Here is a 23,073-nt window from a genome sequence, read left to right on the forward strand (position 1 = left end):
CGCGTGAATGATTAGTTAATTAAATATAGTTGAAACGATACCGAGGTGGATACGCAATCCGTTCGGGTTATATAGAAAAGCAAGAACGTTTGTAGGGAAAACCGGAAGCCTTTCTGATGCTAGCTGAGGCTGATTGAAAAAGACGATGCCACGTGCTTGCTCTTTCCGCCACCCCTTTTTCACCGCTAATGGATGTATTCAATCTTTCGCAGCGCGCGATAGAACGGAGCAATATTGTGTGACGACTCGATAATCGTAGCAGAAGGAATTTGCAATGTTTGTCGGTAGATTTTTTGCAAAAAAAAGATGATATTAATTGACCTGACTTCCTGAATAGCGAAGGGCACAAATGATTTAAAGTAAAAAGTTGGCCATCGAAAGTGTGAAGAGCGTGTCGCATCAGATGTCTCTCCGAATAAAGTTTCGAAAGCTCCTTCTTTCCATTCAGAACAAAACTCCCACCGAAGGAACAAGAACTTCCGAACTAAATAATTAAGAAAACCACTTAGGTGGCCCTCTGTGGCGACCCTGATAAAGGGTTGAACATTTATCAAGCAGCAGACCGTTTTGCCATCGACGCGATTGTCTCGCGGCGCGTTCCAACGGAGTCGTCGAATACCGCGCGGAAAGTCTTTCGCTGAACGAGTTTTTGGCCGAGGTCGCCACGAAAAACAAGCCTTTCCCATTTCGAACAATGCCCAGCACCTTATTCGCGCGTGAATTTCGCCCGCTGAACTTCTTCCTCGCCACTGTTCACCAGCTACGACAATTATTTTCGTGCGCCGTGTCACTCGAAACGACAATCGAATTTGCTCCGTGGCAAGAAGTTTTCTTCAGTGAAAAGTCAGAAGGGGACAAACATAGAATAATATCGGGGCAGATTTCTTCCTTCGAAGAACCGCTTCTACCAGCGAAAAACGCGTAAAACACAATCCGAAAAATCGCTTGGATAAACGCAGGTAAATTGCATTCAGCTTGTGTCAATGCAATGCAAGACGCCATTCTTATCGAGGCAACGTTCCAACGGAACCCCGGCCATAAATCCGCGGAAGAAGGGTAACACTCAGAGGCCTGAGACGCGGGAACAATCGTCGAAATTCACCGAGACGTTTCCACCCCAGTTTTTATGGTGCATACAAAATCCCGGGAACAAACGATTAAAGACTTTTTCGTGCTTTTACTCCATAGAAACGAAAATACTATTGTATCGTTTCGATATTTTCACGCTCATTCGTAACATGCAAACATTGTACCAAGGAAATCCTCAAGGTAACAACAGAAACTTCTTATTATAACTTTCTAGCAACTAAGAAGAAAACCATTACGGAAGAATAGGGGAAAAAGCGAACATATTTAAACGTATATACTACCGTGGAAAGGTATTCGGACATTTTACTTTTGACGTAACGTATTCTATGTATGTATTTTAAAGTTACAGATAAAATATGTTTCAAACTAATTGTTTCTCCAAAATAATTCAAAATATATTTAGTTTTATAGAAAGTAAAGAAGTACATGTAAAAGATATATAGATAGCCTTACTTAAAAAAATACCGACGAGCTGGAAAGCTCGAAAAAAATAGTGAAATTTGAAAAGAAGAAAATTACGTTTCGTAATGTTTGTTGTTCCGAATCATTTAAGATTGTTCTGATACGATTTCCGGTAACTGTAAAAGAAACTATAATATGAAAGTATCCAAAATAAACGAAATTTCCATTATTATAACCGATATAACATCATTTCGAATAACGAATGATCTCCTCGAAGGAACGCACAATTAAAAAACATAATATTCGACATGCTGTATACCGTCGTAACACAATGAGACCACCATAATAAACGTACCCCCGCTTGATCGCAGCGGCTTCGTCAAGATTTCGCGAACGTTTACGCGGCACAGAACGATGTTTTTTCCTTCCTCACTAATTTCTTTCCAGTGCAGGGGAATCCGCCGGCATTCGTCCCTCGCCCGGCAATCCGCTTTTCCCTGCACGAGGGCCCTCGTACGACCATTTACGGGATATCTGCCGCGTATCAAGGAGGGCCTTTCAGCGCGGGATGTCGCAGCGAGGTTGCTGCACGAAAGTCGGGCGATGCAATGGTCGCATCAAGTGCGCCGGATGAATGCACGCCATTCCTACTGCGTTTCCTCCCGACAATCAAACGCAGGATGATAATTTTCAGTGGTGTGTACCGCGATGCATGCGAACGAGCCAGCGGCCAGAACGAGACCGACACACGAGGAAGACGAAGACGCTTCGGGGGGTGAATGAGGGTCGCACGATTGCGGAGAGAAAAAAGAGGAAGAAGGGGGAGGAGAACGGAGGAATGGCACTCTCTCTCTGTGGACACTCGCAGCTCTTGCTCTTTCGGGAAACGCATCATCCCTTGACCCTCGACCGCGGAGGCAGAGAAAGGAGGTCGTGAATGTAAACCTTTTAATGGCCTGTGCGCCGGGACCCTTTTGAGAATCCCATTTTTTTTGAGATGAATAACTCGCGACTGAAGCCGCCGGTTACGCATATCCACGTATGTGTCGCGGGTACAGTATAGGAGTTCGACGATGAGGATGATAGTAAGAGAGAATGTGAATTGTATCACCTTTGAGTTCGGATGGAACATTTTCTGTTTGATATGAATGGAAGATATGTATATTTATCATCAGACAGTTGTTATTTAGAAGTTTTAAAGCATGATTCTTTATCGATCACGTGATAATTTTGAAAAAATACAGAAAATACGCAAGGAGTGTGTTATGAAATTCAATATAGATTCGATAGTCGAATGCAATTAATGCGAGACATATTATGGGAAACGAACGTTCAGCTCGTGAAAGCGGCACCATCGACGAACACCACTGTGCCGAATCGCCCTTTACTCGTATAAAGCTTTGGAAAAACATTCGAGGGTTCGCGCATAAATGTTTCTTTCAGCATTATCGGTGCTCAGTGAAGGAAGGGGAGAGCCGGGAGAGCTTGGTTTCTCGGCACTTGAAAAATATCGTCGCGAGTCAAGATTCTGCCCGGGCTTTGGCATAATATGACCGAGGTTTTCGAGTGGGCCGTGGATTCTTGCCCTCTTTCTCGCTCCTCTTTTCACCCCCCCCCCTCCCGCCCGACTCCTACCGCCCCTCACCCTCCTCCTTCTTTTCTGATTCCTTCCTCTTTTTCGAACGCCATTATGCCTCGTTCTTACGTTTCGCGATGTCGAGTGCGTGCAGGCATTGACCTTTGGCCCCCACGAATGAAAACGCGAGGGGGTCCTTTTTCTCCTCTCAAGTGGGTCATACTCTATAGAGAGGCACCGTGTTCCATCGCTGTTGATACCACGCTTTTGTCAGTACATCGAACTTTTTTTCCAACGCTAAAAGGAGCCCATGAATTGCGGGGAAACGTTTTCGAACCGGTTTCACGGCGGTTCGCTATTTTGTATCACGATTGCCGAATATAAACTAAATACACCCGCGCTTGGAGGTAAGGTTGCCACAACTTACTTTCGTTAATGAGTCGCTAGTACGAGTTATTTTCGTTTTTTCGTCTTTGATTCATATTCAATAATAATCGAAAATTATATGTTTAACATTACAGTTATCAAATCAGTTACAGTCATTGGATTTAGTGTTTTTGCAATTACTAAAAACATACAAGTATTCTTGATAATATTGACGTTTAATTTCATTGAAATGAAAATATGTTTACATTTACTTTTTCAATTTCGTTATACTGGTTTAATTCTAATTAATTATGTACAGTATTTTTGGATATATATTACAAATCGGTAGTACTAGTGTTAACCACCTTAAGGGAGCATACACATTACATATTACATATTATATATTATATATTAAAAATAGGATAGTATAATCTAGTAACACTTACGTTCATTTTTAGGCAATACACTCTCCCTGCTACAATTTCTTGTTAGTAAATCGCAGATTTTTCTTTTTGTGGCGTTTTAACATTTCTGTACATAAAAACATAAATAAATAACGCATACGTTTACATGAAATAATATGATCTTATTCATTACATTATATATTATACAAAGAATGAAAGAAAAAATTATCAAAGTTGAGATTTTTAAATCTTCTTTTCATACAGAATATTGTAACTCCTCACAATCATTACACGTAGCGCCATTAGAAGTCGAATAACACATCGATGTATATATAGCAGTATGGTTTATGTAACCTCAATTCTGATAATTACGTAATTCTAATATAAAAATCTCAAATCTGTCTTATTTAAAAAAGAAACACTATTTCGAAATTCAATGACGTGTCGATCACATAACATTAACTAAAAAGTATTGGTATAAGCGCGAAACTGATGCAATCACGACGCTTGTGTTGTGATTGTTTTTGTATTGTGGTGTTATGCCGTTGGAGGTCGTCGCTATTCCTTCTTATTGTCTCGAGTGATTCAGACGTGAACATTACAGTGCATTTTACAGTGTAAAGTTCGTGAAATATTATACGTATATGTATATTTATATATATTCTATCGTTATAAATATTATACGCGTAATGGTTGAGAATCATACGAAGTTTTCTCTGCTTATTTTCAACCAAAAGGTTAACTACGCGGGTCGTTCGCCATAGAATAATAAGTCAAAATTAACATTAACCTGTCACAGCCAGGCAATCTCTAGCCGTCATTCAGCACCCACAAGCCTTCTTTGTCATACGATCTTCACACGTTTTAATGTTCATACAACCGGACAATTAATCACGCACGCAACAACAATCTAAAATCTAAACGAAAACACTTGCTCGAGAGAGCGCGAATGGACGCTCGAGCAACTTCACTACGGTCGATTCGCCCGTTCGATACTCTCGTTCGATTCGTTAACAAGAAGAAGCATCGCGGCGTTGTTTCCGCCAAGCGATCAGAGCGATTCGCGAAAGTCATTAGTCTGGTGAAAGCGAACACGGAAAGAGTGTTACTTCTCTAACACGAGTGCGGGTGACAATAATGATTAGAAGTGGCTCTCACGGCGGCAGCCTCTCTCTCTCTCTCTCTCGAACAATAACGACGGGACGCCAGTGAATAAAGAGGGAACCCCTATGCTCGCAGCACCGATTTATCCATTGCGGTTAAAATCAACGTTCCGCCTCCGAGATTGCGGGAGGGCAATGGACACGTACGGGTAAGTACTATTACACGCATATAATCGTACGTGTATTCTTTCGCACCCGGCGGCATTGTTGCGTGCAACATAACCACCAAAGCTACGCAAACCTACATTTATTTAGCAGCTGCTAGTTCAAAATGCGTCACAATAATAATGTCGCCTGGTGAGAAGGCGCGAACTTTACTATAACTCTTTTGTGGTTTTCGAAACGACAGAGCACGAACGACTTTTGAACGAGTATTCTTTTCTTAAGTTAATACGTGAATGTAATAGAATAATTCGTTGTAAATTCGAGGCATATGAAAGATTGAAATCGATGCAGTATGCTGACATTTTCGCTCGGGGTGAAGGGAAGGGGGGAGTAATCTCTGTTGTACAAATATGGCGCACCACTTGAAAATATTAAAACAATTCGTTTTAAATTTGACATATACGGAAAATTGAAGTCAATGCAATCTTTTTGTTCCCCTTTATAGTTTTTGAAGCGAAACGAAATAACCTAAATAAACACCGCATGATTTGAAAATATTTGAATGATTTCCTAGATAAATCGTTTCTAGACACGATAATATGAGAATGCATCAATTTAATATATGTATAACGAAATGATAGAATATGCAGGATTAAAGTCAATTGAATTCATAGTTTTCGAGTTACTTCCAATAGCATTACGTACTCTCATTTCTATTGACTGTATTTAGACATGTATTTAGACATTTAGTAGCTCAAATACTCATATTGAGTAGTAAGAATAGGTATTACAAAGTATGTATCGTCATTGTAACAATGTACAATCTCAAAAATGGGAGTTTCTTTTGTCAGGATAATTACCATTGTGTGATGTAATTATACTCAAAGTGTAAAACCAACGCCATACCTTACGTGCACGACCTACAACCAAATACTCTCTAATTCCCCTCGATTCCAAATTATATAATTTAGATTATTGTTTAACGTCGATCAACCGTTAAAAAAAATTCTCGAAACAAAGAATCCAATCAACGTTTGTATATAGGAAAACGGCGTTCCGAAAATTCGAAGCGGGGAAAGTGGTCGAGCGACGACGCGATTATTAATGGCGCCACGATAGGCGATTAATAAAGCCGGCGGGGAAAAAAAAAGTATTAGGCCGGGAGGAAAAGCGATGGCGAACGGCGGGAAAAACGGCCGGTGTATTTGGCGACTAGTTGTCCATAAGCCTACACAATTTACAATAGCATTGTCCGCGGTCGACCAGGGCCAGCGATGATTTATCGAAAATCGTCATTCTGTTCTGGCGAAAATTCCTGACCCCCGCTGGTGGGGATGGCTAACAATGAGTTGCTTGTCAACGTCGGACAAATTAATCGAATCAGTGCGCGGATTTACTGCCGTCTACCCCCTGCCCGTACCCCCTCCTCTCTTCCCCCTTTGCGTACGTTCTACCGTGCCCCTTCCCTCCCTCTAACCGCCAAAAAAATGTATATGACAGTGTGTCTCCTCGCTCGTTTGAATGCGAATAAATGGCGCTGTATGATGACGATGGGTATGGTGGTTACGGTGAATGGCTTCGACTAGAATGAGAGTGAGAGAGAAAGAGCGAAGTATACAGGGTTGAGAGGTAGAGGGTAGAGGCAAAGAGAAGGAGGGAAACAGGCGGAGAACGTAAAAGCGTATGTTTTGTCTCCGATTGTGCGGCGATGATTGATGATGCGGTTAATGGTATTTTATTAGAGACACTTTGGAGGGTCAATAGACAACGGGCCGGATGAATAATAACTCTGTTACGGCGTTACTTATTAGGATTACTCGACGACGTTGTTTCTCCCGGCGCGATCATTAGGATGCTCGAGCCACGTCTCGGTTCGCGTCTTTATTTGTTGCCGGATCGGATGGATATTGTTCGTTGTCCCGTCCCGTATGAATAATTAACGCGTGTTCCGAGTCGTCGTTGAGTTTACGGTATCGCGGATGTGAGAAAGTTTGCTGTTCTATGGTGATGGTTCGAATAAGTAAATGGAGAATGGTCTATCTTAGATTTAATGGAAATATAGAAGATATCCAACGAAAGAAATTTCGTTTATATTTACGTCATTCTTGATGAAATGTATCCATCGATAACGATTCTTATTTGTTTCGACTAAATTACCAAAAGTATTTATCTAAGATCAAGGGAAAAGTCAACTAATCGTCCATAAAGTACAGTTAAGATTATGATTTGCAGCGATGCGGCCTTTAATATAATGTCCATTTACGGCTGTTTGGCTTATTACAAGCGCGTGCGGTTTATTGGCCATTTCTCCTGAAATGATCGGATTAGTTTGTGCTATTCTCCCCTCGGATTAGCTAGCGAAGAAAGAATGGCACGAATTCTCATAAAATTGTCCGCTTTTATTATTATATTGATAACATTTCAGCTAACTTTTTCTTTAACATGAAAACAAAAAAAGAAATTCTATTTGAATAAGAATATCATTAACTTACATCATTTTTAGTTACAAGGAACATATTCAGGCCTAATGAAACAAAATGGAAGGTATTAAACAGGGAATGGAAGGTAAATTTAAGCATTGCTTATACCTAACAGCATAAAAAAATCTCCTACATAGCTGAAACGATAGCCTTGATTGTCATGACAAAGTTGGTTTTCTTCTACGATTAATTCTCATTAGATTCTGTAGGTGTAATGAGCTAATAAAAAAATATTCATTATCAAGTGAATTACAGCAACTGTATCGAATGAGAATCGATACACATCGGAAAAATCGTTCTTTGAGTTCCCTGTTATATGTAGGTACTTCACAATATTGGGGAACAGGTAGAAAAGCGTGAAGCAGAAACACTAAAACGGCCAACAGTGTTTCCCCGATGTTTACATTGCCATGTAACTGTTAACTGCGAATAATCTCATTACTCGAAGAATTGTTATACGATCGGGCAATCCATAGTCATATAATCCTCGAGTTAGTAAAGTTATATGAGAACAAACAATGCCAGTACTCTCCCTTTTTCCTAGTTTGTCAATAAGTTTAAGGAAACGATAAGAATCGTTGAACATTGTCCAGGGTCGGAAATAAAGACTTGTCTGTCACTAAATTGTTCTTAGCTCTTGACATTACAATGGCTGAAATGGTCATTTGTCAAAGGGTGTCGTTTCTAGAAACCTGTGTCATTGTAAGAAAGTTCCAGAGAATTTATAGCGCTGACAATGTCTTGCGTTCGATTTTTTGTACATATATAAAAAAAATTCTGTAGGCGTTAAAAAAAGTAAAGAGTAGAGAAAGGAAGATCGAACAGATAGATAACAAATCTGCGAGTTTCATACGTTATATTTAAAAAATTATATGCAGATATTTAAAACTCATTAACTATTTTATCAGAAGAAGTTAGAACAAGCCATCGATAAAAATATTAGAAGATAAAAGTCACAGCGTAGGTCGTAATTAACGAGGAAGACGGTGCTTTCATTGCAAAGATCTTGCTTCTCATAATTACAAGAAATAAATTTATCAAAGAGGAATCATTAAAACGCGAATTTCTCCCAACCGCCCAACCCCTCGTCTCTTTTCCAACTGTGGCCACCATCGTGGCGCTATACAACGGAGACTTTATTTCTCGTAATTACCCCTCCCTTACTGCCCTGAACTCTGACGTATCGTGGATTTTAATCAACGAATTATTCAGCATCCCGGTGGTAACCGATCAAACGTGTCTGCTTCCTGTACAATAAGGACTCCTTGGCTGGAGTCAAATTATTAACGCCCTTGCTCGCGATCGAACGAAACTAAATCGTATGAGATAAATCGTGAAGGGGAATGGGGGAAAAAAAAATTAAAAAAACAAAATCATGTATGCACGCATGCGGTTGCGTAATTTGAGGGAAAAAGAGAGTAGGAAAAGGTAATCGGATGCTTTAAAGTATCAGATAGGGTAACAGATAATCAACTATCAGAGGCTTCCGAGCATGAAAGGACCACTCGAATCACGTCGAGGGAATGATATCGGCAATATTTCAACCGGTGCCACTAATTAGAAAGAGGTCAGTAATTAATGCTAATTGGACGTCGTAATTATCTGCGGATTGTACACGCCAGGTTCGTCTGCCGCAATGGCGGCTTCCACGTTTTATTTCGCGCCGTGGGTACGACTTTCTGCGACAAAGTCGACGTTTGATCCGTGGTTTCAAAGCGGAGGGAGGCGAGAAAGGGCGACGAGGAAAAAACGACTGAGAAGAGAAGGAAAGAGAGAAAACAAGGAAAATAGAGAGAGAGAGAGAGAGAGAGAGAGAGAGAGAGAGAGAGAGAGATGAAAAGAGAACGACAAAAAATGGCAAAAGCTAACGTGAAATAATGAACGATATCGTTCGGCTAATATGGCGGTCGCGCGTCGGCTCGGAAAATCGCTGCTTTCTACCCTCTCCCGAATTGGCTTTGACGCGCGAATTAATTTAATTAGCTGATTCTGACGACGATTTCCCGACGTTCGCTCCTCGCGTTAATATTTATTTTATGTCCGTTAGTGCTGTTCCCAACTTCAGTTTTCTTTTTCCTCATTTTTTATGGTTTCAGTAAGAGTTATGTTACGATAAATGTAGTTTGCGATAAATCAACGAGAATGATTCTCAATTTTCCTGTTCAATTGTTACGTATTAATAGATCGACGTTTCGAAAAGGAAGATATATTCGTATTCAGTCCCGCATTCTACACTTTTGATACAATAATAGAGATAATCACAGGACCACATGTTGCAATAATTATCGTATGCCATTATCTACGGTTTTTTCATCATCGGTATTTCCGTCATTGTCAGGATATTTGACGTTTTCATTATATCGAGTAGCGTTGATACCAATATGTATAATGCCCAATATTTGTAAAACAATGCTATTAATACTTGCAACAATTAATCTATACTCTCGGAATGTATGTCTTATTGTAGTGTCCTTCGTATGTTATTTGTTTCGAATTAATTGGATATTATATTGCTCCGAATAATATAATAATATAATAATTGTGATGAGAGAAATAAAATAAACGGTGAAGATTAGGATTCATAAGAGAAAATACATATGCCATTGAAATGATTATCGAAATGGGTACAATGCTGTATTAGCTGTCTTATCCTTTCGTTATTTCAATAAAAATATTTTGTGTTATTATTTTTATTAAAAATATTTCTATATACGTATTATTTTCTTCGTCCCATAAAGAACTGTAACAAATTGCTATTATTCTATCACAAAGTGTAGGTATTGTTTATTTTTATTCTGTTTCTTCATACTTCTCTTAATAATGTTTAAGATGCATACATAATCCATCGTTTCATCGTTTATGTCAAAAAATAAAAGAGAAGAAAAGGTAAAAAAATTCAACTTTCAATTGATAGTTAAAGATGGGATTGTTACGGATCATCAAAATTCTTTCGAACTGTTTTATTGACATGGGGCTAAGTGTAAATGTAGGTATCTGCCTGTATTTGTTTGCCTAGGCGTTCACCAGTTTGACTGGCATTGTTTGCGCACGCACACGCACATTCTATGGAAAAGCTGTTGGCACAGATGGTGTGTATTTTTTTATTAAAACCGGCACCACAAAGTTTCCTGACAGACGACAAATGTTATCCTCTGCTACCGTTTCTTCGAAAGCAGTTTGTACTTTCTACCAGGAACGAGACGACATAATGTTAACGGGATAAGTGCTTGATAATCAACGTTAACCAATAAAATTTTCACTTTCGATTTACATCGATTTAATCTTTTGTCAATTTGAGGATCGTAAAAATTTTTCTTAAGAAAAGCAATTGTATTATTTTAAACCTTTTGGAATGGAACTGTCTAAGGCTATGGTTACAACGGATTCATGTTCTGTTCTAACGAATGAGATATTGGAAGGATGAAATGCATGCGATGTAGCTAAGAATTTGTGTACCATAAAATCTCGATTATCAATATACGGATTAAGCGATCGATTATGGAAACGAAAACTAATGAAAAATTTTGGAATGAGATGCAAGAAATTATTATAGTTTTATTTAAAAATTCTTGTACTTGTCTAACGTTATATAATATTCATGAAGTTCAAGAAACAAATAATCTTTTCTTATATGAAAACAAAACATTAAACGTTTTACCGTGAGCAAGTTGATTTTACTCTGCTCGCCTTGACAGTGGTTGACTTGTTGAATGATACGCTGCTAGCATGTTTGCTTTTATTCGCAATCGAATTCGCCACGCGTATTATGTGGTAACATAGTATTAAATTTCGACAACAATCCGTGAGATTAATTTGTTCGACTATATTAAGAAAAGCATAGTTGGCCATTGTACCGGGGAAATAGAGTGACTTCAGAGGGAAATCACGAGGCGTATCGTCGGCAGATTACGGAAACAAACGTTCCAGGGTATTATCCGAGTATAACGGCCCGTATGACATATGTACGGTGTGTAGCTGTTTATGACTTTGGACCTTCGTGTGCTACGAGATTTATAAATCTAAATACTCTTGGATACAAACTCAATCTCATAAACATTTCTGCCATTCAGTTGAAACATACTTAATGTCATTAATACCAAAGTCACTCACTCTCTCTCTCTCTCTCTCTCTCTCTCTCTCTCTCTCTCTCTCTCTCTCTAAAAAAGAAATATTAACTTTGGTATCCGCGATTCACAATACAACGTTTTAATTCTATATATACTAATTAAATAGAATACCATATATGATAGTAACCATATAGTTTTCTGAGAATTTTACTATTTAATCTAAATTCTAAGAATTTAAAGTTTTAAAATATGTACTATAGATAAATAGATAACATCGCAAAAAGAACATCTAAACATTCGTTTCTGTATAACAGTATGTGGAAAAATTTTTCTTTAATTTGTATTTATAAAACCACTATCATAAATAGCCTAAGAGATAGCACAATATTATATTTCTACTTATTCATCGACAAATATGTACATACATATTTTTCAATAAACACAGACTAAAATCTAACGAACAAACGGAATTACTTGTATCGCGAAGATATCTATGGACCATTTTAATATTGACATAATACTTATACCGATGCTATTGTGTTTTATTCCTTAAGCCCGTCAACCGAATGCATGCTTGCGTGAATCATACTGTACCTCGAATGCAAATCGATTTATAACAAATAAAATAACTTATTCTATGGTAACGATCGATACTTTACTCCCGGGACCTGGTTGCACGGCGCTTATCATCGGGCAACGAGATATTACATCCTTACTCGAATGACGAAACGAACGGTCCGCAAAACCTAATGGAACCTGTGTAATTCCAAGCCAGCCGTTTGCCAAAGCGATAAAGCCAAGCCGATGAGGACGCAACCGGGAATGGATAAGCAATCTTCTTAGCTGTCGTTTTGAACAGCCATGACTGTCAGTCTGGCCCACGCTCGGTTGCCTCGTAAAGTATTAACGGACAATGCGTGACTGATTTCTGTGGCGTACTCTTTGTCAGAGACACAAGCCTCATTAAGTCTTTAACAAACCGGCCTGGTAAACTTTTCGCGTGAATCGAGCCGCTTTATATCGCTCGCTAATAGACGATCACTCATCTTTCGTAACAGCGACCTTATCATCCACCGTGTAATTACGGGAAACATTGTTGCGAGTTTCTCTATCGATCGGTGTCTTCGACGAAAAGTAGGTACATAGTTACAAGTACATAGTAGTACACAGTACAAGTTATGATTGATCGAACGATGCTTGTTAATTCTGTGTCTATGTTTCGTTCGAATCGAGTTGAAAGTTTCAAAATTATACAGTTTGTTTCTTAGATTAGGATCGTTAGAAACTTAAATTCGTGTTGAAGTCTAACTGTTTTCATTGTTCTGAATTTTATGAACACTATATTTAGAGCTCGTGCACTAAATTAAATGAATGCTTAAAATTGTACTAACCATAATTATGCGTATAATATATTTACGTAATTGGGCAAATTTAGGAATAAAAATTCAAGATGGACAATAACCTGCTGTTTTAGGTTCGATTGTTAAATAATTCTTCATATCAAATAATTCTACTCATTGATTAATAAAAATTCGAAGTCAATCAAGCATAGACCCTTTCTGTACGAGCGCCAAAACTCGAAGGCGTCCTCTTTGTCTTCGAGCAAACACAAGACAGGAGCTCTTCGCATCCGCCGATCGCTAAGTGGAAGAATCATCGCGGCAAAAAGAAACCTTCTACGCTGCCGGTCAAGACGTTCTAATAGTCATTATCATTTACAAACATCACGGTGTGGCTGGTCCAATAGCACAGAATACGCCACTTGTTTGCATAGGTTGCAAGTGTAGAGGCTCTTCCAATGGTTAGTGCTTTGTAAACCTATCCTAGCTAACTAGGCCTGTGTGTACCTAGCGAGTGTTCCTTCAGTGTTGAGAGAGGAACTCGCGTATATTGCGTGTGTTTATTGATTCCTGGCACCTTCCGTTGGTTTTGGTGACAAACACTGTCGATCGTCGATGATCGTTTCGAAAGAAGAAAACTACTAAGGAATCTAAGAAGAAGTTAAGCTTCTTTTCCTATTTCCTTATGGTAGCTGTTTAAGATGAACCAGTAAAACTGCTTCTAGGGACTCAGCGTACGATGTATTAATTTTTATTCGGTAGCGTAGTATTGAAGAGCGTATCGTAACTAAAGAGAGGACGAAATTCTTCGAATTTTTCTATCTATCCGGTTTTTCATGGAGGGGATTCGATGTTTGGTAGTCGGACACACCAGATTCTCAACTCGGTGTCGCTTCGCCGTCGGTATGTGACGAATTTTACACGTTGGTGTGAATTACATTAGAACGAATGACATTTCCCTTCTTGTGGCCACTAAAGGACATTTTTCGGGTAGCGAAAAGAGTAAGCTCGTCGATTCTCCGCGATTGAATCGGCTGTCGCCTCATTGACCATGCTAAAACCAAATTATATCTGTGTGAAAACGTATTTAAGTTTATTGCCATCTTTATTTTCCTTTACACGTTCATTTATTTTAACAAACCAATCCGGTCTATTCTATTGTCAGAGAAGCTACTGCTATTGCGATTTTCCTTTATAATTTCTTTAACCTGAAATACATCCTTTAGAAACGATTTAATAGTTGTACATAAAACGTAGTACAATTCTTCAACAAAATTTAAGACAAATTTCTAGGGAAATAATAATTAAATAATAACAAATAAATAAAAATAAATAATTTACCCCCGGACTATTTACTACTCTCTAACATACAAATCAGATATTAAATGATTTTTTCTAATTCGAGCAATAATAGTTGAAAACAATAAATACTGTAAGACCATGATAAATATATATTTCGTTTGATTAGCTCATCATTAATTTATACATTTCATCAACTGTTTACATTATACCTGGCTTAAAAATTCTAAAGTTCTCGCAACTTGACAAAACCGTAAAATCTATCGTATGTATCGATCGTCTACGAAAATTCATCGTCTTCAGATGCTGTTTACATTTTTCCAATTCCACCAGAAACCACTGAACGATAGAAATCACAGTGGGCGAGCGCGTCCACCGAAATTGAAACGGACTGATCCTAAGAACTTGGAACGATCGCGTTGGCAAAAAAGAAAAGGGGAAACGAGACAGGGAATCGCGGTTTAGGACGTAAACCACGAACGTCTTCTTCGCCATAGGCGGATCAATAGACCCTTAATATGAAATTTCGCGCGGACGTGCGGCAACTAATCCCCACCCTTTTTCCCATCTTCTGGTCGCCCTCGTCCAGCTTCCTCTCTTTCTTCGATGTTTTATTTTCTTTGTCTCTCCTGCTGGCCGGCGCGGAGAGGCCTGAAATATTCGCGAATGCATAAAGACGTGAAATATGGCCGCATGAATCAGCTGGTCTTCCTGCGGAGTGAACGGGTCCACAGGAGGGTTTGACAATATCCTCGCGGCGGCATTCTGCGCGGATTAGCGCCTCCAGGTTTTATGGGCCATTTTGTTTATGCACAGACAGGGCAAGGTTGCCCTTCCATACACCGGCGATGCGGACGCGTGTGTGCTCGTGTCGGTGCGCGCGACCGTCTTTGTGCGGCCACGCACGACACCGAGCTGAATTCTTTTGGAATTGGATAGGTTCGATACTATGTTTGCCACGAGGTGATTTGCCTCGCCGCTCCGGCTCGATGACTTTCGCCTCTACGTTGTTTGAGAGATATTTCTACTAAGGAGTGGAAACTGAGAGTCTCTGCGAGGAAATTATGTATCTAGAATATGACGTATTGTTCGTAATGACAATTTGTTCTTTCAGAGAGAGACCTATGAGATTCAACGTGGACGCCTGACTAGTGCAAATTCCTCTTTCAATATCTGCAATGAAATTTTTAGTTTAATTTAGTTTCATTTAGATTTCACGGTGAGCGCGAGTGGTTTATGATATTTTTAGATCTTTGATAAAAGCTTTGCATAATTCGATTTGTTAAATGAAAATTTAACGCGATTTAAATAATTCTCTATCAGTTACCAGCCCCACTGGGTTCATTTTTACATATGTTAATTCTTTTTAAATGGTATTTTTTTTAAATTATATATCGTATTGCATTGCAATTCTCCCACTTGAATTTAAAATTTCTCCGTGTATTTCATTTTTATCTGAACAACATAAGATTTCTTTACTCAGTTTGTCTTCACACAAGTGTCTTAAAATTAGATGTTCTTACGTAAGCCTTTTCACTTTTTCATCGAATGCTGGTTGCATTCGATTTAACACACGTCAATTCCACGCACAAATACTACTATTATTACTAATAATTTTTCTGAATTAAATATTCCAAAGTAACCTTCCTACCTGGTCCTAAAATTACTTCAAATATCCTGCCGTTGTTGGAACACAGATACGTATCAAGACAACGTGTATTCATTGTGTTGAATCTTACACATGTTCAACATGTTCAGAATAATTAGAAACCGATCGCACTCCAGCTCGTTGAACAGGGCATTGTATCGCTGTCGAGGAAAAAACCATCGTTCGCTGGACCCCTCCTGTTGGATTTCCAGTCGATTGAATCGCGCTGTCTTATCCCGTCGTTAGGAATCAGCGGGAAATCGCAGGGGGTGCGTTGTCGTGAGTTTACAAAGGGGGGCATGTGTCGCACGGTGCATCCGTACCATTGTGCACAATTCGGAACGATTAGGAGCCACTAAACAGTCCTGGCTGATCCACTCAGTTCGAGACGAGTCGTTCGTTTAGGATCGGGAACACCTCTGGCTAATCCCACGAGCGTGGATGCAGCAGGATAAATGAAAGAGACAGAACGGGCAGGCGAACCAAATGAATAGATCGCCCGATAGATTAAACCTTTGTTTGTTGGAGTTAAAAGGAGCCGAGCAGCTCAAGAATCTTTTTATTGTTGTATCGAGGAATGATTTTTTGTTTGCGCTCACCCATGTGCCTCAAGTATATCATCGTGGAAATGTTAAAAGTGCATGGTCATTTTTAAATTGTTGTTTAGACTGGGAATATAAATTTCGAGAAATTAAAATGAAAAAAGAACTGATGAGACGCTGTAGCTATCCTGATGATCGCTTCGGTATACTTCTCTTATATGATTTATGGTATATTTCTTTCGTCATTTATTTTATTCATTTCCATTTCAACTACTTTCTTTCAAATTCTCTCAACGTTTGTTAAACTGCAATATTTTTCACTAAGAAATAAAATATAGAAGATAAAAAAGTAGATCTGAAATCTTCTAAAAAGAATCTGAAACAGACAGAAATTTCCCGCGGAGGAAAAAATTAAACAGAAACAAATAGAAAATACAGCAGGAGGAAAAGAGAAAATGAGTGATACGGAGCCAGATAGGAAACTGGTGTATACGCGCGTAGATGCGTGGCTCAACGCAATGGCGCAGGACTTCGGTGTTAGTAGGTGTACACAATCTGCGGATAATGGACGCCGAATGCGGAACAATGAAGTATACAAGCGACGTCACAATGCAGGGATCAGCGAAACAACGAGCGGTCTCACTACGGATTACAGGCAGATGCGCTTCAGTCCGCGCCAAATCCGCGCTCTGCCTACTGCACGCGATCATCCTCGTGTTTTCTCCTCTCGTTCTATCCCTTCGACACGAGGCGCTCGTGAACCGCAGTTACCGTCGGCGATTTCCTGTTTCGTTTCAGAACTTCTCCATTAATCCTCAAAACTAAATTTTTCTCTTGCCATTAAATACATTTTTCCATTGTGTTAATCTTCTTGCTGTCGTACTCTCGAAATTGTAACCATCTTTTATATACAGATGTAAGCAATTTTTATTTAGTAGAAAAATATATACAAAATATATGAATATCTTATGTAATTAATTATAACATCTACGTATGTCTTTAGTTAAACATCATTTGTTAGAGGATTAATTATATTATATATTACTACTAATTCTTTTCGTTCTGCGTCAATCAGTTTCCTGTAAAAGTGCACAAAAACAGAACTTTTATTATCTGGCATTCTAAACGACACTTACTTGATATTTTGATACGCTTTTCGTTATTTAAGATATGGATTAATCACTAGATGCAATATTTCTGTTATTTATTTTCTTTCTGTTTTAATTAATTTTTTATGAAAGTCCAAGGAAATGAAAGATTTTAATTATTTCCAAACAACTTCTATTTCATCTTTTGTAGTTAACGCTAATTCTCTTTCTTCCGTGTTAATCAATCTTCTATAAAAATTCAGCAGAATGTCTTTTTTACGAGCACCTCCCACACTCATAGCAGGTGATCCTCTCGAGCAAACACATTTCTCTCAGCATCCCCAAAACCAACCATCACTCTATCTCTCAGAAAAATCGTAACAATTCGGGACTCATGTTCCTGAATTTTTTTTCCTTGTCTAGGGATCGCGTTACCAATCATGGTGGCGTACAACAGCGGGACAATGGGTATCCTTCAAATCGGATATAATGTCGAATAAGACGGGCCGACGGCAAACAGCAACCGGACGAAACCGTGCCGAATACTGTAAATACAGCGGGTGGGCGTTATTCCCACTGTATCGAGAGGCGACAATGGGGGACAAACTGCATGCTTGTTCGGTCGGTAATACCTCGTTGGGTCGCCGAACAGACCCACTCCCATTGTCGATGCATCACGAGCGTATATACCCATAGACTTGCGCGCCCGTACATTTCGAGTAGATACACGCGAACAATGGCATTAATCCATGATTGTTGCTGGTGTGGATATTACCGGGCGGAGACCGAGGGCTGGCTCGTTCGTGCTGGTAATGGTGGTAGCACTGGCCAACGTTGGTACTGCTTGCCGATGCTGATTCCGTAGGGAGTACTGGCCACCCGCGATTCCCGATCATATTCTCCTCTACCCCTGTGTCTCTTATTTTTCCTATAGAATCATATATACATATACTTGTACCTTGCACCGAAAACTATTTGCCAACATTTTTACTTCAGAACGTTTCCCTCGTTTTTCCTATTCGAAGGGTGAAAACATTTTGACAAACCATTCGGTTTTCGACAAACCATTCATTCACGTAGCGAGTCTCCTGAGGAAAGGAAATAGATTTCGAAGGAAGACGCGTAAGAACAGGTACGTTCACGTGTTCAGAAACATTGTTCGTGAATAGTGCTCGCAAAATATTCGCAAACATTTTATGGGATACCACTATGAACTGTCGTTCGTTTGTTATTTGTTTGCATATTGTTCGCGAATATGTGCGTGAAACATTGTTCTCGAGCATCTACGGCAAGACTCTTACGTACACGATGATCCTCAAATCGATGAAGCAAGGATCATGGACGAAGAAAATGTATTTGTCGTTGTCGGTAAGATGTCTGATAACTGTTCGTCTACTTAACGTTCACGGTGTTCTTCGATTCTCGCGTTACAAACGTGTTCGTTTGTAAATGAACCATTTGCGAGGACACACCTCACGATAAATCAGGACAATTCGACTAAGCTAAGGCGGATTCGAGCAAAGCGAAATTAAATAGCACTTGGTTAGAACGAAAAGCAGTGCGAATAGAGGGAAGGTACATTTGTACCGGGGGCATAATGACGAGCGTCGGGGATGTCGATTTCAGGCTGTGCGGATCGAATGACTGTACCGCGCAATTTCCCGCGGCTGCTGGCACAGGCAGCCGGATTGTGATCGCCCGTTGAGCAAGAGAGAAACAGGAGAAAAATGCGAGAGTCATCGATAGAATCGGCAGACTGGCGCAGCGATATCGTGCGCTGCTCTCGCATAGGAACAGTGAAAAGAGGACAGATATCATCGTTTCCATAAAAATCCCCAGACGTAGCGGTGACACGTAGGAAATTAAGAGATAGGATTTTAAATTGGAAAAATACAGTGGACGGAGAATGAGGGCCTAGGATACAGCAGAGGGGGTGGTAGAGATAGTAACGAAAAGGGAGAGAATGTACCAGGGTGAGGACGGATGGGTGGTCGGACACAAGCGGGTGGAATAGATGGGTGGAGGCAGTCTCTGTGGTAATTAACGGTTTAAATTGGATCTCAGTTGGCGGCTTATTGCCGATTGTCGGGGCCGAAGACGACGTAGAACAAAATTGAGAACAAAATTGCGCCGGGAGTGGAGAGGACCGATTGTACGCGAGAACGATAGAGACGGATAAGTGGTGGTACGTTATGTCGAAAATAGAGAGGAGAACAGGGAGAAAGAGACGCTACGAGATGGAGCGTACGTGGAAGAGCGTAAGAGGAGCCGAGCCGATGGAAGAGGTAAGGGAGGCGTTACTGTGTCCAGGGAGAGCTCATTGTCGAACTGTCTTGAGGGCTGTCTTTGTGGACAGGACCAACAAAGAACTTCATTTAAAGAGAAAAAGACGGGGCAATGCGAGTACGTCGTACGTTAACAGTCGAGAATATCGATTCTATCGATAAACCTCACGGGAATTTCAGAAAACAATTTTTACAATGCAGCGCTTAGAAACTGGCGACAACCGTGATTCTTGGACATCGTAGTGGTGACTCGTGAATCTTGGTGTAAATCCTTTGTCCAACCATAGCCGATCGTAATTTTTAGATGTTGCATCGCGACGATAATTTAATCGGCGAGGCGAAGTCATTCTTACGTTGCATAAACTTACCTGCGCGACTCTCTTCTTAAAAATGTTGTAATCTTATAGTTAGAGAGGTATATCTGCGTGACGATCGATTGTACTTGAACGTTTCGGAAACACGTAACGTTAAAAAATGGACGCGACACAAAGAGGAAACTTTTCCAACGTTGAAACGTAAAACATTCTTTTTCAAAGGTACAAGATGACCACCCACGACCGCGTTAAACGTCCGAAAAGAGACTGAATGACCGTACTCCTTGCAAACACGAGACAACGGTTTTCTAATTACCAGTTTATCGGGAGCAGTTCGATAGGACCTCCATTGCTTCCATTCCACCCTACCCGAACTCTATCCTCCACCAAGCCTATTCTGTTCTTTCTTCCTTTTGCTCTCCGGGCCACAGTCGACTCCGGTTCCGAGTCCGTTTCGTTCGAGCTTCCGCCAACTCTGGTTTGCGACGATGACGGTGGCGAATACCACCTAGAAGGGGTCGTGGTTGTACGAGAGGCGGAGACAGGGGACGAAAAAGAGGCGAGGGGACGAAAGCGGGATCGGAGGCCGGGCTCTATAGGATGGATGGGTCACAATTAAACTCAATCCTATACAAGTTGTTTTTCTTTTGATTCGCCTCGCTCTCCCTCACATGACAATTCCAATTTAACCCGGACAAGCCTCTGGCCTCTCCTCTCTCGAATCTCGATCTCTCCACTGTCCTACCGGCGGTCTTTTCTCTCTTACCAACGAAACAACAACAGCAACAACAACAACAGGAGGGGAACAAACGGGAGAAGAGGGAGGAGGGCCGAGGGAGGGCTTGGAGGAAGAGGAGAAATGGACTTTTCGACATTTCAATCAGACATGACCGTCGTTCGTACTCTAACCGAACCTGATACCACCCCTGGTCCAGAAGCGGCCGCGGAGTAGTTTGGGATGGGTTTCGGTCCGGTCCGGCTCTCTCGGTTTCAGCCAATTCGTCGGCTCTCTCGAATTCAATGCATGTTTTAATGAAACACTGCTGGCCCGCTGCCCATTGTCAGCTGTATTGTTGCCTAGATGACTGGTCGATCGAAGGCCTCCAAGCTTTTGTAATGCCACCACCCTGTTCCGACTCTTCCACCCTCTTCCTCTCACTGGCCGGCCACCGGCTCGTTTCGAATCTCCGGCATCGTCATCCACGTGCGCCGGACGCGCGGCGAAGGGGCGGCCGAGGCCTATATCAGCATGTTGGAGAACGTCCAAAACAACGTCCAAGAACCAGCGTTCGCTTCTTTCAACGGTGTACACCGGGAGTCGGCTACGCTCACCCCCTCTTTCTGTACCTCGCGTACCTCTCGGCCAGAGAGGCTGCCTCGTTTCACCCGACAAAAGAAACGAGAGCGTTCGTCCTACTCCTCGTTATTCCTGTCGATAGTTTCAGTTTCGAATTTATCGCGACCTAAGCCCAGGCTCGTGGCTTCCGCTCGTGTACGCGTCGATTGTTCCCTGAAATCGCTGTGGGGTCGTCCATGGACCAATGACTGAACCGGGGCTTGAACCTGTTCCCAGTTTTGGTTCCCTTGCTGTCTGTCTCTTGATAATTTACATCACTTCGATGCAAACTTACCGAGCATGCACATTTCTCCAGCGTTCTTTCTGTTTTTGATTACGAACCATTGAAATTCTACGTCGACGTAACGAAATCCGTCAATCAGCACCCTTCGGTCGCTTTCGACCGAGTCAAACGGACGGATGTCGCATCGCTGTCCCCTCCGACCCAGAATCGAACAATATACGCGCGAGATTCGCGAAACCGCGATAATTCGAGAACCCGATCGTGCCATACAATCAGCCAAGTATTTTCAGAAAAATCATCGGCAAATTTTGATCCAGTGTCTCTTCTCCCTTCTTCGCACGCTTTCCTCTTTCCAGCTGGTATTCATGGAACGAACAGAGAATCCGGGAATATCGTGGTACATTTAATTACCCCGGTTTGTCCGCACGTATCCAGCCGTCGTGTCGGATTGTCCGCCGCTTTTTTCCCTTCCTCCTCCCTGCTGCAACCCGATAGAATAGTCGACGCTGAATGCCTTCGTGCGCGGATTGACGACGATAAGATACGTGGCTTTTCAGCCGTGCACGGTTAGCAGCATTCACGTATAGCGGCCGCGACTTTTTTCCGTTTATGAACGCTGCAGCCGTCGCGGCGGCACACCAACGGACAGAGGGGTGGTTAGACGGCAGTCATTGTATGGCATTATCGGCTTCGGCCCTCTCTCCTTCGGTGTGTACAGGACAGGAGAACCATCACGAAAGGGATGCACGCCGCGCGCGGAAAAAGAGGGTGGACGGCCAAGCGGTTGTTTCACCGTCGCTCTGACGTCGGCTACGTCGGTGGTGGCTCGTGTTCTTTTCTGCCGGGGAATTTGTATTCATTGTCCACCGGACACCCGTGTACTACGTGGCATAATAAAAATTCCTGCTACTGGAGTTCGATCCGAGCGGAGAAATATTCTTGCGGCTCACGTGCCTCGCGAAATCGCGCTTGTCGTTGAGATTATTCTCTGCTGTCGCTTCGACGTTTTCCTTCTGTTAGCTCAATATACCTACATATACGCTTGTTCGTAAGTATTTAGGTGAGACGTTTTCTTGTAAGATGTGTTCATTTGTTTAAATTATCGAGTTTATAAAAACTAGTTGTACTCGTAAGAGGTATAAGAGGAACGTAATGGATTAAAAATGTGAACATGTTTTACAATTTGGTCAAACATTTTCAATTCCTACATCGGACACCTTTCTAATAAATGTAAGTCAAATTTCAAACTGTTGAGAATTTTGGATCTTAACTGTCGAAATAATGGTATAGGAACACTAAATTTACACTTAGAATTTATATTAGTA

The 23,073-nt window shown here is 41.0% G+C and overlaps 2 protein-coding genes across 3 annotated transcripts in view; one reads left to right on the top strand and one right to left on the bottom strand.

Moving 5' to 3' along the window:
- Positions 1-23,073, bottom strand: part of LOC126917944 (A-kinase anchor protein 17A) — a 201,638-nt gene that overhangs the window by 71,222 nt on the left and 107,343 nt on the right. The window lies entirely within an intron of this gene.
- Positions 4,410-23,073, top strand: part of LOC126917951 (transcription factor Sox-19b-like) — a 131,927-nt gene continuing 113,263 nt past the window's right edge. For both annotated transcript variants that reach the window (XM_050725435.1, XM_050725434.1), the window contains exon 1: positions 4,410-5,149. The gene's annotated coding sequence lies outside the window, so the exon portion shown is untranslated. The remainder of the gene's footprint in view (positions 5,150-23,073) is intronic.

This window comes from Bombus affinis, chromosome 6 (assembly GCF_024516045.1).
Source record: "Bombus affinis isolate iyBomAffi1 chromosome 6, iyBomAffi1.2, whole genome shotgun sequence".
Lineage (NCBI taxonomy): Eukaryota > Metazoa > Arthropoda > Insecta > Hymenoptera > Apidae > Bombus > Bombus affinis.